Here is a 14112-nt window from a genome sequence, read left to right as displayed (position 1 = left end):
AACTACTCCAACATCACAGAGGGGTGAGATATAAATATCCACCCCCGCATAAAGCACTAGCAAAGGAGGAGGCAACAGATTGGCGTAGATTACAAACAGGTTCCTTCCCCAACCTCTTTATATACAACAAGATGTTCCCAACGCAATATAGGGGCACATGCCCGTGGTGCGGGGCCACACCCACACTATTTCACATAACATGGGAATGCGAACGAAACAACGCATTCCGAGAACACAAACCCCCGAGTGCGGAGCACTGGGAGAGCCGGCTCGTCAGCTGCGAGCTCGCCGTCCAAAAGAGGACGGTAGAGCACGCAAGGGATGCAGCCAAACTCAGTGGAGCCCTGGACTGAGGGACCACCCTTTGCTGAAGAAGCCTTCCCTGCAGCGCAGCGTAAGGACAGCGACACGCGAAGCAAGCAAGAAAACTTCTGATCGCCTAAATACTTATGATTCAATAAAAGTTTTCCTATCCTATCCTAGACTACCTGGGGTTCTTTACTGTGCACTAACATCGCGCAGTACACATGCCTCTAAAATATATCTTTGATCTAAATTCGATCGCCACGTCGTCTTTTGTGTCAGCAGCCGAGCGCCATAACCGCTGAGGGACCGCGGTGGTGGCAAGGATAGGGAGTGGTGTAAGGTATCGTATATAGAAAAGGCCACTGCTCGCCGACACTGTCAAGCAGCACAAGTAGTGAGCGGTTAGTCCAGAGGGCTGAGGATTTGCAGGCCATAGTACCGCATGTTCAGATCGCGATGTGCACAGTACCACAGGTGTCAGGAGAAAACAAACAGGTCGATAGAGTCGATATAATATTTAATCGGGAGATAACGAAGGAAACCAACGGCTTGGCGTTTAACTACATGACTGCCTGACTCTATTTGGAACGTTAATCCCCAGATGTTGTAGAAGTAAACGGCTAAGTACGAGGAGCAGGCGTTGGAAGAAATTTTCAGTGCGATGGCATTCATATTAGCGAAATGGTACAAGCCGAGATCGGCTGGCAACAGCGGTGCTCTGGAGTTATTTCGTTATAGGGTCCCACAAAATTCCGTACACAGGAGTAGATGAGAGCAAAGAGAAAATGCAAAAAATCACTCGAGAGAAACTTAATGTCGGTACAAAGGTCAAGAAGAAAAATACAGTGTGTCTGGTATCAACCGGCTCAGGCTGGCTTTCACCCTTACTTGGACACGTAGGACGGGTTCGCCCAGCTTTCAAGCATAGTGCTAATAAGAGAAAGATCTCACAGAATCCGCGCGCTTCTAGCTATGGGCGTTTACAAAGCCTGTGAAGACGCAGTTTCTCTGCGATCCTGGCCATTCTACACTGACTTCATATTCCAGCCTGAGTATCGAACTTTGAGAGGTAGTTCTTGTATGATCATTCCATCGCAATACGCACAGGTAAAGAACGTGTTTGCCACTCTGCCGTAAATTCGGCTGTGCGTGAAGAACCCGTGCTGGGGCCCATTTTTGTTCAACATGGCACTTCTTCCTTTAGCGTCGGAACTTGCTACACTTTAAAGTATGTTTTAGTTGATGTACGCGAATGAATAAACGGTCTACTCAGTTCACAGGAACTTTAGCCCCCAAGAAGTAAGCCATCAGAACGCTTTGTGCAAAACCCTTCAGTGGTGCAGAAAGATTGGCCCGGAGCCGTCGGTTTAATAGACAAACTTGACAAGACAGACTCCGTTTACTAACACGTATACAGCTGTCTATCAACGCCATACTCCTTTCTCCAGCTTCATCGATGTGGGTGCAAGATGCCGAAATAGCCAGCTCCGGATTTCCAGCACTGTCGGTTCAATCTCCGCGACTTAATGCCTCTAAAAGACTGCAGTCATTTCTCCATATTGCTTCCCTGTCCCATTAAAGTCCCTCCTCCTCCTCTCCGTACTGCCCCAACAACAGGTGGTGTATGCTCTAATAGGGCACGAACATTAGCGCGCTGTGTTTTGCAGTTTCAGCAAGCCGAACGCAACTGCCTTACCCAAGGAGATTGAGACCGCTTGAAAACAGTCACGATATAAGTAATGCAGGCTATCACTGGTCTTTCTCGTTTTATCCCTATTCACTTGCTGTAAGCGGAAGCTCTGCTGAAAACTATCGATGAGTTTGAAGAGCAGCATCGTGGCAAGCCGTTGTAATTTCAATCAACTTCTGCACCGTCGGTCCTGTAAAATTACTTGGCTAGATTTATCATCTTTTTAATATACCATTTCCTGAACTCTATCCATGGCAGCGTCCTCAGGTCACTGACAACCAACCTCTTAGTGTGTGTAACGTTCGCCATTCAGAACAGAAGGAGAACCCCTTCTCCCAGCACAAGCCATAGGCGCAGATTGAGATGACTTGGACGCGAGCAAGAAAAACCAGATTTTGCACACCTGTCTTAATTCTACAACGCTGCCTGATGTATGCCAGACATGTTTCTATATAACAGAGGCGCGGCTCCTCTCTGTGAGAGCAGAATTCGTTGCCTTTCGCGACGTTTTCACTACTTTCAAATACGCCTCTGGATTGCACCACCTACCCGGCTCCTCATATATACAGATTCCAAGAGAGTAGTTCAGGCCCTAGCGCGTGTAGCCAGCGCCCTTGACATAGTGGGCGATGCGTGCCACACTGCGCAATCATATCCATGCCCGGTCAGAGTTGTGCGGCCTCTCAGCACTACGCCCGATCTAACAGAACCTGACAGTGCGCTCATTCACTGCAGGTTACATACTCTTTTCTTACACAGAAGCTGTCGCAGGAGACGCCGTACTGCCTGAGTATGGTTTTTTTCTGCGCTCCACGAATGCTATATTTCCACCTCATCGATCCAAATTTCTCGGTGGTTTAACTCTACGTGAGGATGTGGCGTTGTGTTGAAACTGGATGAGTGCAGCTCAGACGGCTGCGGACAGGACCTTTTGGAATAGGGAGACTCTTCCCACATGCCCCTTCATCGCCGCTCCAGCTACCAAGCCGACGGTAGGTCATTTCCTGCTAATTTGCAGCGGATATCGCATGATACGTAAACTGCACATCGCCGCATAGGGCTACCACCCTTTCCAACCACCGCATGCAAAAAACGGGAAGCATCGGCCCAAATACCGAGCCCTGTGGTCATTTATAGCCGACACAGGTCTGCTTATCTATACGTAACCATCATATGCCGAAGGGCAAAATTGCTGGAACTAAAACACACACACACACACACACACACACACACACACACACACACACACACACACACACACACACACACACACACACACACACACACACACACACACACACACACACACACACACACACACACACACACACACACACACACACACACACACACGCTCACACACACACACACACACGCACGCGCGCACACACACACACACACACAAACACACACACACACACACACGCTCACACACACACACACACACACACACACGCACGCGCGCACACACAACCACACACACACACACACACACACACACACACACACACACACACACACACACACACACACACACACACACACACACACACACACACACACACACACACACACACACACACACACACACACACACACACACACACACACACACACACACACACACACACACACACACACACACACACACACACACACACACACACACACACACACACACACACAGAGAGAGAGATTGTGAACAAATGGATGCGCCATAGCTGTGCTAAGCCTGGTTTGGAATAGTCATAATTATACTGTGATCTCTAGATACCTGAAATCTGTCTCCCCCACAGGACTTATACCTTATTTTTTCTTCGTTTATCTGTTCTTTCTAATTAAACATTTTGCTTCCTTTCTACTTTCTCGCATGTATATACACCTAACCCTCGACTTGATGTTTTGTATTTTCCTTCTTGACCTTTGTACCGACATTAAGTTTCTCTCGAGTGATTTTTTGTATTTTTTCTTTGCTCTCATCTACTCCTGTGTACGGAATTTTGTGGGACCCTATAAAGAAATAACTCCAGAGCACCGCTGTTGCCAGCCGATCTCGGCTTGTACCATTTCGCTAATATCAATGCCATCGCACTGAAAATTTCTTCCAACGCCTGCTCCTCGCACTTCGCCGTTTACTTCTACAACATCTGGGGATTAACGTTCCAAATAGAGTCAGGTAGTCATGTAGTTTAACGCCCAGCCGTTGGTTTCCTTCGTTATCTCCCGATTAAATATTATATCGACTCTATCGACCTGTTTGGTTTCTCCTGACACCTGTGGTACTGTGCACATCGCGATCTGAACATGCGGTACTATGGCCTGCAAATCCTCAGCCCTCTGGACTAACCGCTCACTACTTGTACTGCTTGACAGTGTCGGCGAGCAGTGGCCTTTTCTATATACGATACCTTACACCACTCCCTATCCTTGCCACCGCCGCGGTCCCTCAGCGGTTATGGCGCTCGGCTGCTGACACAAAAGACGACTTGGCGACCGAATTTAGATCAAAGATATATTTTAGAGGCATGTGTACTGCGCGATGTTAGTGCACAGTAAAGAACCCCAGGTAGTCTAGGATAGGATAGGAAAACTTTTATTGAATCATAAGTATTTAGGCGATCAGAAGTTTTCTTGCTTGCTTCGCGTGTCGCTGTCCTCACGCTGCGCTGCAGGGAAGGCTTCTTCAGCAAAGGGTGGTCCCTCAGTCCAGGGCTCCACTGAGTTTGGCTGCATCCCTTGCGTGCTCTACCGTCCTCTTTTGGACGGCGAGCTCGCAGCTGGCGAGCCGGCTCTCCCAGTGCTCTGCACTCGGGGGTTTGTGTTCTCGGAATGCGTTGTTTCGTTCGCATTCCCATGTTATGTGAAATAGTGTGGGTGTGGCCCCGAACCACCGGCATGTGCCCCTATATTGCGTTGGGAACATCTTGTTGTATATAAAGAGGTTGGGGAAGGAACCTGTTTGTATTCTACGCCAATCTGTTGCCTCCTCCTTTGTTAGTGCTTTATGCGGGGGTGGATATTTATATCTCACCCCTCTGTGATGTTGGAGTAGTTCTGAATAGCTGTCCCCGAGGATCATGGCGCTCAGACCACGGCTCTCCTGCTGCTGTCCGACTCGGAAGCAAAAAGCTCGAGCTAGACCATCCGCCGCCTCATTGCCCCTTATGCCCTCGTGCGCAGGTATCCAGATTAAATTATGTTGGACTGTTATGCTCTCTGAGAGGTTGCACTCTCTGAGCACCTTAAGAGCAGCTTTGCTAATTCTGCCCTTCGTATAATTTCGACAGGTCTCTTTTGAGTCCGTCTTTTGAGCGCTTCACTACGGCGTCCCTCATAGCATGAGTCGCTTTGGGACCTTAAACACTAACAAACCACAAAGCTATCGGAGCCGCTCTGTCAATACTACGCCATGTCGCCATAATTTGGTTTGTTCAGCGCCCGCCAGTGCTTTTAATGGACACGTTAGCAACTCGTTTACTCGTTTGACATAAACGCATGACGTCGGCATGACATACAGGTATTGCTACAGGCTCACTGGATCATTCAGCACTAACAAAAACACCGTTAGAGCTACCTCGTTTCCGTGGTGCAAATAAGTTTTTATTTTCGTGGTGCAAAGCCGTTTTCGTAGTGTAAGGAAGGCCCATTTACATAGGTCGCCAAGGAGGAGTTCGAATGCGGTATAAAGCCAGACGTCCGCGATACGCTAAGGCTAGGAACTGTATATTGTTGGTAATCTCCTGGAGCAAGTGGTTTTTTGAGTGTTTTCTTTAACATTAACGTGGTGTAGTGCCAAGGACCGCATGACGAAGTTTAACGAACTTGCACAGTTTCACCGCCTGGCTCGAAGGACTTCCCACCCTCGCACCCGGGGCTGAGCCGAGAGGAGGCGGTGCTGCTCAGACAGTCCCAAGCTGGTTCCTTACCCACCCCAGTGTTAATGAAACATATGTACCTGAAAGTATATATGAGTGATGTGTGCCACGTGTGCCAGCGAAAAGAGCCACTCTGACGCCCATCTCGTGGGATTGCACCAAGTTCCCCGACGAAGCTTCGACAAGTACCACGATTCCGCCAAGACTCGCGGCTGCGGCGCTATGCTATGACCAAGAAATCCAAACCTGGGCCGTCCAGCAGGTCTCGGCGACTCTTGAAAGACAAAGGCCGAGCGAAATCGACGGAACGTTGCCCCTCAGGGCGACCGACCGCGGGAGTAACACGCGCTGGAATTGAGTAGAGACCACCCGCTGAGACGACGTCAGGGCCCGCGTCGCTGCGCCATTTAATCATGGTGTCGTTTAGCAGGCGACTAAATAAAGTTGTTTCTCTCCCTCCCTCTCTCTAACATCAAGAACAATTCAAATTTTTGTGTTCTTCCGTGCCTTTCCTTTCTTTGTCATTCTGTGACCTCATAATTTTCTTTCATTTAATCTGCGTAGCTATTCACTGTTTGACATAATGTCTGCCGGCTATGTGTTCTACCCACGATTCCCATACCGGACGATGCCACGACACCACGCCCAGGACGACTCGAAACGTAAGAGCCTGGACGTCCGGCTGAGAAGTAGTTATCGATGGCCGGAAAGTTACAGTTCTAGTCGACACAGGAGCCGATTACTGGGCGATGAACGGAACAATTGCTGCGGAACTGAGGAAAGTCACGACCGCTTGGAACGACCCACAAATTCGCACCTCAGGAGGCTACCTCATTACTCCATCAGGACGATCCACAGCACGAGTGAATGTCAAAGGACACACCTATCCTGAGACCATCGTTGTGCTACGGCAATGTTCCCGCGAAGTGATCTTGGGCATGGAATTCCTTAATGAGCATCAGGCGATCATTACCCTCCGATCCAAGCTGATCACGCTTTTGATGGACGAGGCCAACTCTTCGGTGACAACTCTGAAAAATCACATTGCCTTAGTGTCCTAGAAGAAGAATTCAGCGTCCCACCCCGTTCAAGCGCTATCGTGACCATAGGCGCAACGAAAGCAATTAACGCTGAAGCAATCATCGACGGGAACATGCAGTTGCTGCTAGACCGAGGAATCAGCATCGCAAGAGGCATCGCGCATCTCCGCAATAGCGAGGCCGAAGTACTGATGACGAACTTTAGCGAAGAATACCGGGACACTAACAGAGGAACGCCGATTGCTTTCTTCGGCGAAATATCCGACGTACGAGATTCCTTCGCCCTCTCCGTACCATCCCCAGAAGATTCGCCTGACGAGGAGAACTCGCCCTCTGTCGACATCAACACAGCCGTGCCGCGCAAAAGACAAGACCAGATGCGCAATCTGCTTCCAAGCTACAGCGAGTGTTTTTTGTCATTGCAGAAGGTTCGACAAACGTCAAATGCCAAGCATCGCATTATAACCGGCCAGCACGCCCGTCTGCTCCGTCAAAGCCCCTACCGTCTGTCGCCGCGAGAGAACGACAAGCCATCCGGGACCAAGCGGAAGAAATTCTTCGCGACGACGTCATCCCGCCTTCAAACAGCCCATGGGCGGCACCGGTTGTTCTAGTGAGAAAGAAAGACAGCGCACTTCGATTCTGCGTTGATTACCACCGCTTCAGCAACATAACAAAGGGCATCAACCTGCCCCCTCCCCCCCGCCCTCCCGCATCCATGACACACTGGACCACCTCTGCAACGCAGAGTATTTCTCATCGATGGACCTCAAGCGCGGCTACCGGCAAATTGAGGTCGATGAAAGAGATCGCGAGAAGACCGCATTCTTCACTCCGGATGGGCTCTTCGAGTTCGAGGTGATGCCCTTTGCTTTCTGTTCCACACCAGCGACGTTTCAGTGAGTAATGGCTACAGTGCTGGCAGGCCTGAAGTGGGAAATTTGTCTGGCATTTTTAGATGACGTCGTTATTGTCGACTCGAACTTTGAAGATCACCTCAAAAGACTTCGAACAGTACTAGACGCCTTCAAGTCGTCTGGCCAAATCTTGAAAGCAGATAAGTGCCACTTTGCCTATGAAGAGCTGCTGTTTCTAGGCCACATCTTTAGCAACGATAGAGTACGCCCAGACCCGCAGAAAACAGCTGCTATGGCACATTTTCCACCGCCGACCAATAAGAAAGCAGTGCGCAGATTCCTCCGACTGCGCGAATATTACCGAAAATTTGTGGAAAACTTTTCGCGCATCGCCGAGCCCCTGACCCAAATGACGAAGGCAGACGTGCCTTTAAAATGGGAAGTGCCTCATGGCACACTTCTCGAATAAAAAAAAAAAGTGCCGCAAGCAGAAGCCTTCTAAGAACTTCAGCGTCGTTTTCAGTTCCACCGATCCTCGCGCATTTTGATGAAAACACTGATACTGAAGTTCATACCGACGCAAGGAGCGTGGGCCACGGCGCCGTGCTGTTTTAAAAAGACGACGGGCTGCATAAATCATCGCATACGCTAGCCGTTCCTTTTACAAGGCCGAGGCTAATTCCTCGACAAATATAAAGGAGTGCCTTCCCATTATCTGGGCTACATCGTAATGCCGCCCCTACTTGTACGGACGACCGTCCAACGTGGTCAGCTACCACCATGCGCTGTGCTGGCTTGCCAATCTGAAGGACCCTTCTGAGCGCCTCGCTCAATGGAATCTGTGCCTCCAGGAGTTTGACGTCACCGTTATTTACAAATCCGGACGCAAGCACTATGACGCCGATTGCGTTTTACGAGCCCCTGTAGATACACCGCCGCTGGACGACGATGAGGACGTCTTCCTGGGACCCATCCGCCCCAGCTCTTTTGCTCAGCAGCAACGCTCGGACCCCGACCTAAAACGCCTCATCGAGTACCTGGAAGGCAAGGTTTATTCAACCCTCGGCGTATTCAAGTGAGGACTGTCTTCCTTCTGTGTAAAGAATGATGTGCTCGTGGAGATGAACTTCGCCGCGAACAAAACAGCCTGCCCTCTTGTTGTGCCTAGAAGTCTGCGCGAAGAAGTTCTTCATTTTTCACACAACGAGCCGACAGCCGGACTTCTCGGGTTTTTTCGCACCCTCCGGTGCATTCAAGACAAGTATTACTGGTCCCGACTGTCTGCCGATGCCGCACATTATGTGAAAACCTGCCTAGATTGTAAGGGACGAAACGAAAGACACCGCCCACCCGACCAGCAGGCTTTCTGAACCCCACTTAACCCCCATCAAGGCGCCCTTTTCAGCAGATCGACCTTGATTTGCTTGGCATTTTCCCAAAGTCATCGTCTTGAAATAAGTAGATCATCGTAGCGACCGACTACCTGACCGGCTCCGCCGAGGGAAAAGCCCTACCGATAGGAACTGGAGCGCAAGTCGCCAAATTTTTTATGCAGTGCATTCTTCTGCGACACGGCACCCCCGATGTTCTCAGCACGGTCAGAGGAACAGCATTCACGCAGAACTAACGCAAGCCACCCTGAGTTACAGCCAAACCAGCCACCGGAGAACAACTGCATGCCATCCGCAGGCCAACGGACTAAACGAGCGTCCGAACAAAACCACCGCCGATATGCTCGCCATGTATGTCGATGCCGGACACAAGACCTGGGACGCCATCCTGTCTTACGTCGTCTTTGCCTACAACACCGCAGTGCACCACCCAGATGACGCCTTTTAGGCTCGACCATGGCAGGGAGGCCACGACCACGATAGACGCCCTGCTGGCCAACGTTACCGAAGAAGAAAATTTCAACATCGCCGCCTAACTTCAGCGCGCAGAACAAGCCCGAAGACATGCCCGATTACGGATCAAGGACTAGCAGCAGACCGACGCCAGGTGCTACAAGCTACGAAGACGCAATGCGGAATACAAGCCAGGCGACCAAGTCTGGGTTTGGATGCTCATTCGCCGCCGTGGATTCAGTGAGAAGCTCTTGCTCTGCTATTTCGGCCCGTACAAGATTCTTCATCGGCTAGGTGAACTAGATTATGAAGTCATCCCTGACGGAATGACTGCATTCTAGCGACACCACTTACGACCAGAAGTTGTCCATGTTGTACGTTAAAAACCATATTATGCGTGCTAAAGGGCGCTGTGTTTCCACACTCTGTGTTTATTATCGCACGATCCGGTTTATTTGTTGCTAGTCGGCTTGTTTGTTTTAATGCATCGGGCCGATGATTTTTTTCAGAAAGGAGTAATGTCGCGAATATTTGCAGTGTTTGTTTGTTCATTCTCCAATGCTGCAGTCAAGCCGCTTTATCGCTTTGTTTGCGATGCAAGACGCGCTCCGATTTATGTTGATTGAACGCATCCAGGCGAAGTTGATTATCTAGATTCCTATGGAAAGCTTGCGCTGTAAAAAAGACGAGGAATCTTCGGCAATATTGTCTTTATTGTTTACCTTCAGAAAATTTGCGCTATAGAATGGGAAAACTTCCGTCTTTTCCGATGCCGCACATGAAGCCCTTGCCACGAGCAATAAGTCCATAGTCTTTCATCCCCCAGAGTTCTGGATTCCAGCTGCAGTACACAAAAGAACTTCAGGGAAGGTATGTATGTAAAAATGCTCTTCTAACAAACCATATATACATGCAATGAAAGATCTCTGCGTTCTAGTTCGCGTTCTGCTGCGATAGGTGTTCCACAGGTGTCAGTTCAGGCGTTCCGACACCTCGCGCTGTACACAGACAAGCAACTTGATTACCTAAATAATAGCCGTGTCACTATGGGCGCTGCTAATGCGTTTATTGTGAGACCTATAATTAAACACTGCAGAGGCACATGCTTCCTCTGTGTTGGCACTAATTTTTCTAATATTTGTTCACACTGAAACCCTACCGCATTCAACTTGATTATTTGCTACCCAAGCCAGGTGCGGCCAACTAATCTGGAATGATCGGAGCCTTGCGATACTAATTCTATTTGTTCCACTTTCTTGCATCCCATCTGGACAACTTATCTCGGTTCTTCCTTGCCAGCTTTAATTAGGCAAGGCCGAGAGCGGCAGGCGTTGTTTGCTGACCACCGAGCACTCTGGTTGACATCGCCGCCGCTTAGCCATTCAGTTTATTGTGTGCGGAAGTCAGCAATATAGTTTCTTTCTGATGCCTTTTCGCTATTAGCCAGACTGCCGTTCCCTCCACGCGACATGTGTGGGAGATGCTGGGTTGGAATGCCCTTACTGCCCTTACCCCCTGGAGGCCACCGCAGCGGCCCGAGTCATTCGCAAGCAGTGAACACTGGGAGAACCACCAAAGTCACCCCGGTTGCAGACAACCTGCGAAGCAGCCGCCGTCTGCAAGCGCTCCAACCTGAATACGCACTTCTACCGCACCTCATAAACGCGGAAGGAAGGCTCGACATTGACGATGGCCCCGTCAGCTCCGATTACCCTGCAGCATCACCGAACGTCGGCCGTATTTATAGCAAAGCTGGTCAACGATGCCAATGGATTGGTTGGAACAGAATGGCGAAAAGTAGATTTCAGCTGTATTGTGTTACGAAGCTTTACAGCATTTTCTTTGCACTTTGTGGGGCTGTTAGAACGTGGTAAGGGAACTACGAAATTTCTCTGACAGGTTGGCACAGATCTGAAAATGAGTTCATAATGATTTCTTGAAGTCTTGTGGTCAATGAAAGAGTTCAGCTATAGCTGATGCTCAGATTCCGCGCCCAAGCGAGCATTTGATAGCGTAGGGCCGCCCAAAGACTTAACAGGAATGATGGAACGCACGGACTGGACTGCCGTCAGCGCCCCGAAGCGATAATCATTGATGCGAGATAATACTCTCGATATGTTTACCGAGGCGGACGATTGCTGATGCGCATCTCGCTTTGGCTGAAATTTGTGATTCCTGCGATAATAAAGCAACAAAGAGCGTTACCGGGGCCGTGGAGCCCCCGTCGGCGAGCAAAAAGGAAAGAAACACTCCCGTGACGAGCGCACTGTCCACGCGGCAATCAGGCACAAGCGAAAACGCAGTCAAAGCTGGCTGCGCACCAGCTATCGGAAGCCACCGTAAACTTGCTGAATCCACACCACACGTTCCGTCATTCGTGTTAAGTCTGAGGGCTGCAGTACAGTCAGCGTCGCCGTTGTTAGAGCACTCGAGCACTGTGAATTGCGCTTTAAAAACTCAAATTAAAAAACTGCCAATCACCTGCTGGTGAAGTTCTTGCACCCACATTGCTTACAGTTCTATATGGCTGAATGTCCGCGCAAGCGACGAGGTGTTAATTTTTATGCAAGTAGGCGACCTCTAAAGACGGGTGATGCAGATTTCGCGTCGAAAAAATGACGTGTCCTTCCGTCTTGGAGGTTTAGAAATGACAGAAAAAGTTAACCTTTTGTTGCGAGATGTCAAAAAAAAAACTGTTTCCCGAAATCGAGCACGATCCTCCAAAGATCCCCCATGCAGCAATTGTAACCTGGCGGAAATTATTGTCTGAGAAGAGCAACGGCATCTGCAGCAGATACCAGCCCAACTTTACGTCACTAAATTCACGGATGCTGTTCTTGAGGAACTGCAGAATTCTTTGAACTTTCTGTCCCAGAACGGCTTTTACCCAAGAACCCATGACTACAGCCACCCAGCAGCCGTGCTATGCTTCGCCACTTCCCAAAAAGCAAAGCTCTCTTATGGAGGACCCCGAGCAGCACCACCCATTCGGCTTTTATTACGATAAAGACGGCTACATCCTTCACCGCTGCCAGTAAAGGCGAAAGTAATTGCGTGGCTTCTCCTTTGGCACTCTGCGACCCCGTCCAGGCCAGCGGCCAGAGAATATCGACAACTACCTACGTGGTGTATGTTCCGGGCCGCCTGATCCTCTCGTAATCTTCGTAAGCCGCGTGTTTTGCGTCGCTACGCAGTGGCTACGCCGACGCGGAGCCAGGAAGGTCGCTGAGCACACGCACTATAGTAGGCAAGAAACTATAGTAGGCAACCTTAGGAGATGAGGTTGCACATTAGCGAAAACTGCAAAATTCTCCACCGACCGCGCTGCATTAAGGCGACGCACAGGCTACGCCCAAGCCACATACAAATACAACCTAAACCGCGACGCGACCGGACTTCATTAATGGGACCGCCACGCGAAATCACAGTGGCCTACCCCAGCCACAATCACAGCCCGCGAAGAAGCTGAGACGTAACTCGAAGCCCAACTTGCAATCCGAGGAGAAAAGTCCCACACTATGAAGTGACTGTCGATGGCCAGACGGTAACTGCATTGTTCTTTGTTATCAGTAGACTGTCTTCAGCTCAGCTCAAAATTGTGACGACCACAGGGAACACCATAAATCCGCGCCGATGGCTCACCCTGTTTCACCGCCAGGAGAATGCGATTGACGGGCAGCGGACATTCCTTCCCTGCAGCTTTCATAGCCCTTTAGGTCTTTTCCCGAGACGTGTAATCTATGTCTACCCCATTTTATACGGCGGAAGCCCTATTGTTTATAAAAAAACACCGGTGCATGCTGCCGCCTTGAGCGTGCGTGAAAAAGTGAGCGTTCTACCTCGGACAAGCTTCGGTTTCCCGGTGGGTGGCAAAATTACCAAGATCATCAAGGCTATTCTTGAAGTAAACACGCAGTTCTTCTTAGACCGAGGACTCGCTATCGCTCGAGGCATCACCTGTTTTTGAAATGGACGAGCTGAGACATTAGTGAAAACTTCAGTGAAGAATACGGCCATCTCCAGAATGGCTAGACGATTTCCTTTTTACACTAACTATCTGATGATCTAGACGCCTTAACTTCTCCGACCGATTCATTAATAAATCGATTTACCAAGGGAACTCGCCCACCTTTGACATCAACCCAGCACGACCCCGCAAATGACAAGAGCAAATTCGCACATATTCGAGCAGATTGAGTGTTACAGCAATGTATTTCGAAGTGGTTTAAGGTCTTCCAAACGCCTATTGTCAAACGTGGCAAACGTGGCAGTGTAACCGACAAACATAGCCGACCTGTCCAACATAACTCTCTACCGTGTGCCATCCGGCAGCAAGTGAAAGAAATGCTTCACGACAAAATCATGCTGCCTTCTAAGCGGCCAAGGGCGGCACGAGTTCTTGTGAAGAGGAAGGCGGTTCGGTTTTGCGATACGACGCACTGGACCAGCTCGGCAACACCAAGTACTTGTTTGCGATGCACCTCAAGACCGGTTACTGGT

Source organism: Amblyomma americanum, chromosome 7, assembly GCF_052857255.1.
Source record: "Amblyomma americanum isolate KBUSLIRL-KWMA chromosome 7, ASM5285725v1, whole genome shotgun sequence".
In the NCBI taxonomy this organism is placed as follows: domain Eukaryota; kingdom Metazoa; phylum Arthropoda; class Arachnida; order Ixodida; family Ixodidae; genus Amblyomma; species Amblyomma americanum.
This window is presented reverse-complemented; position numbering follows the sequence as displayed.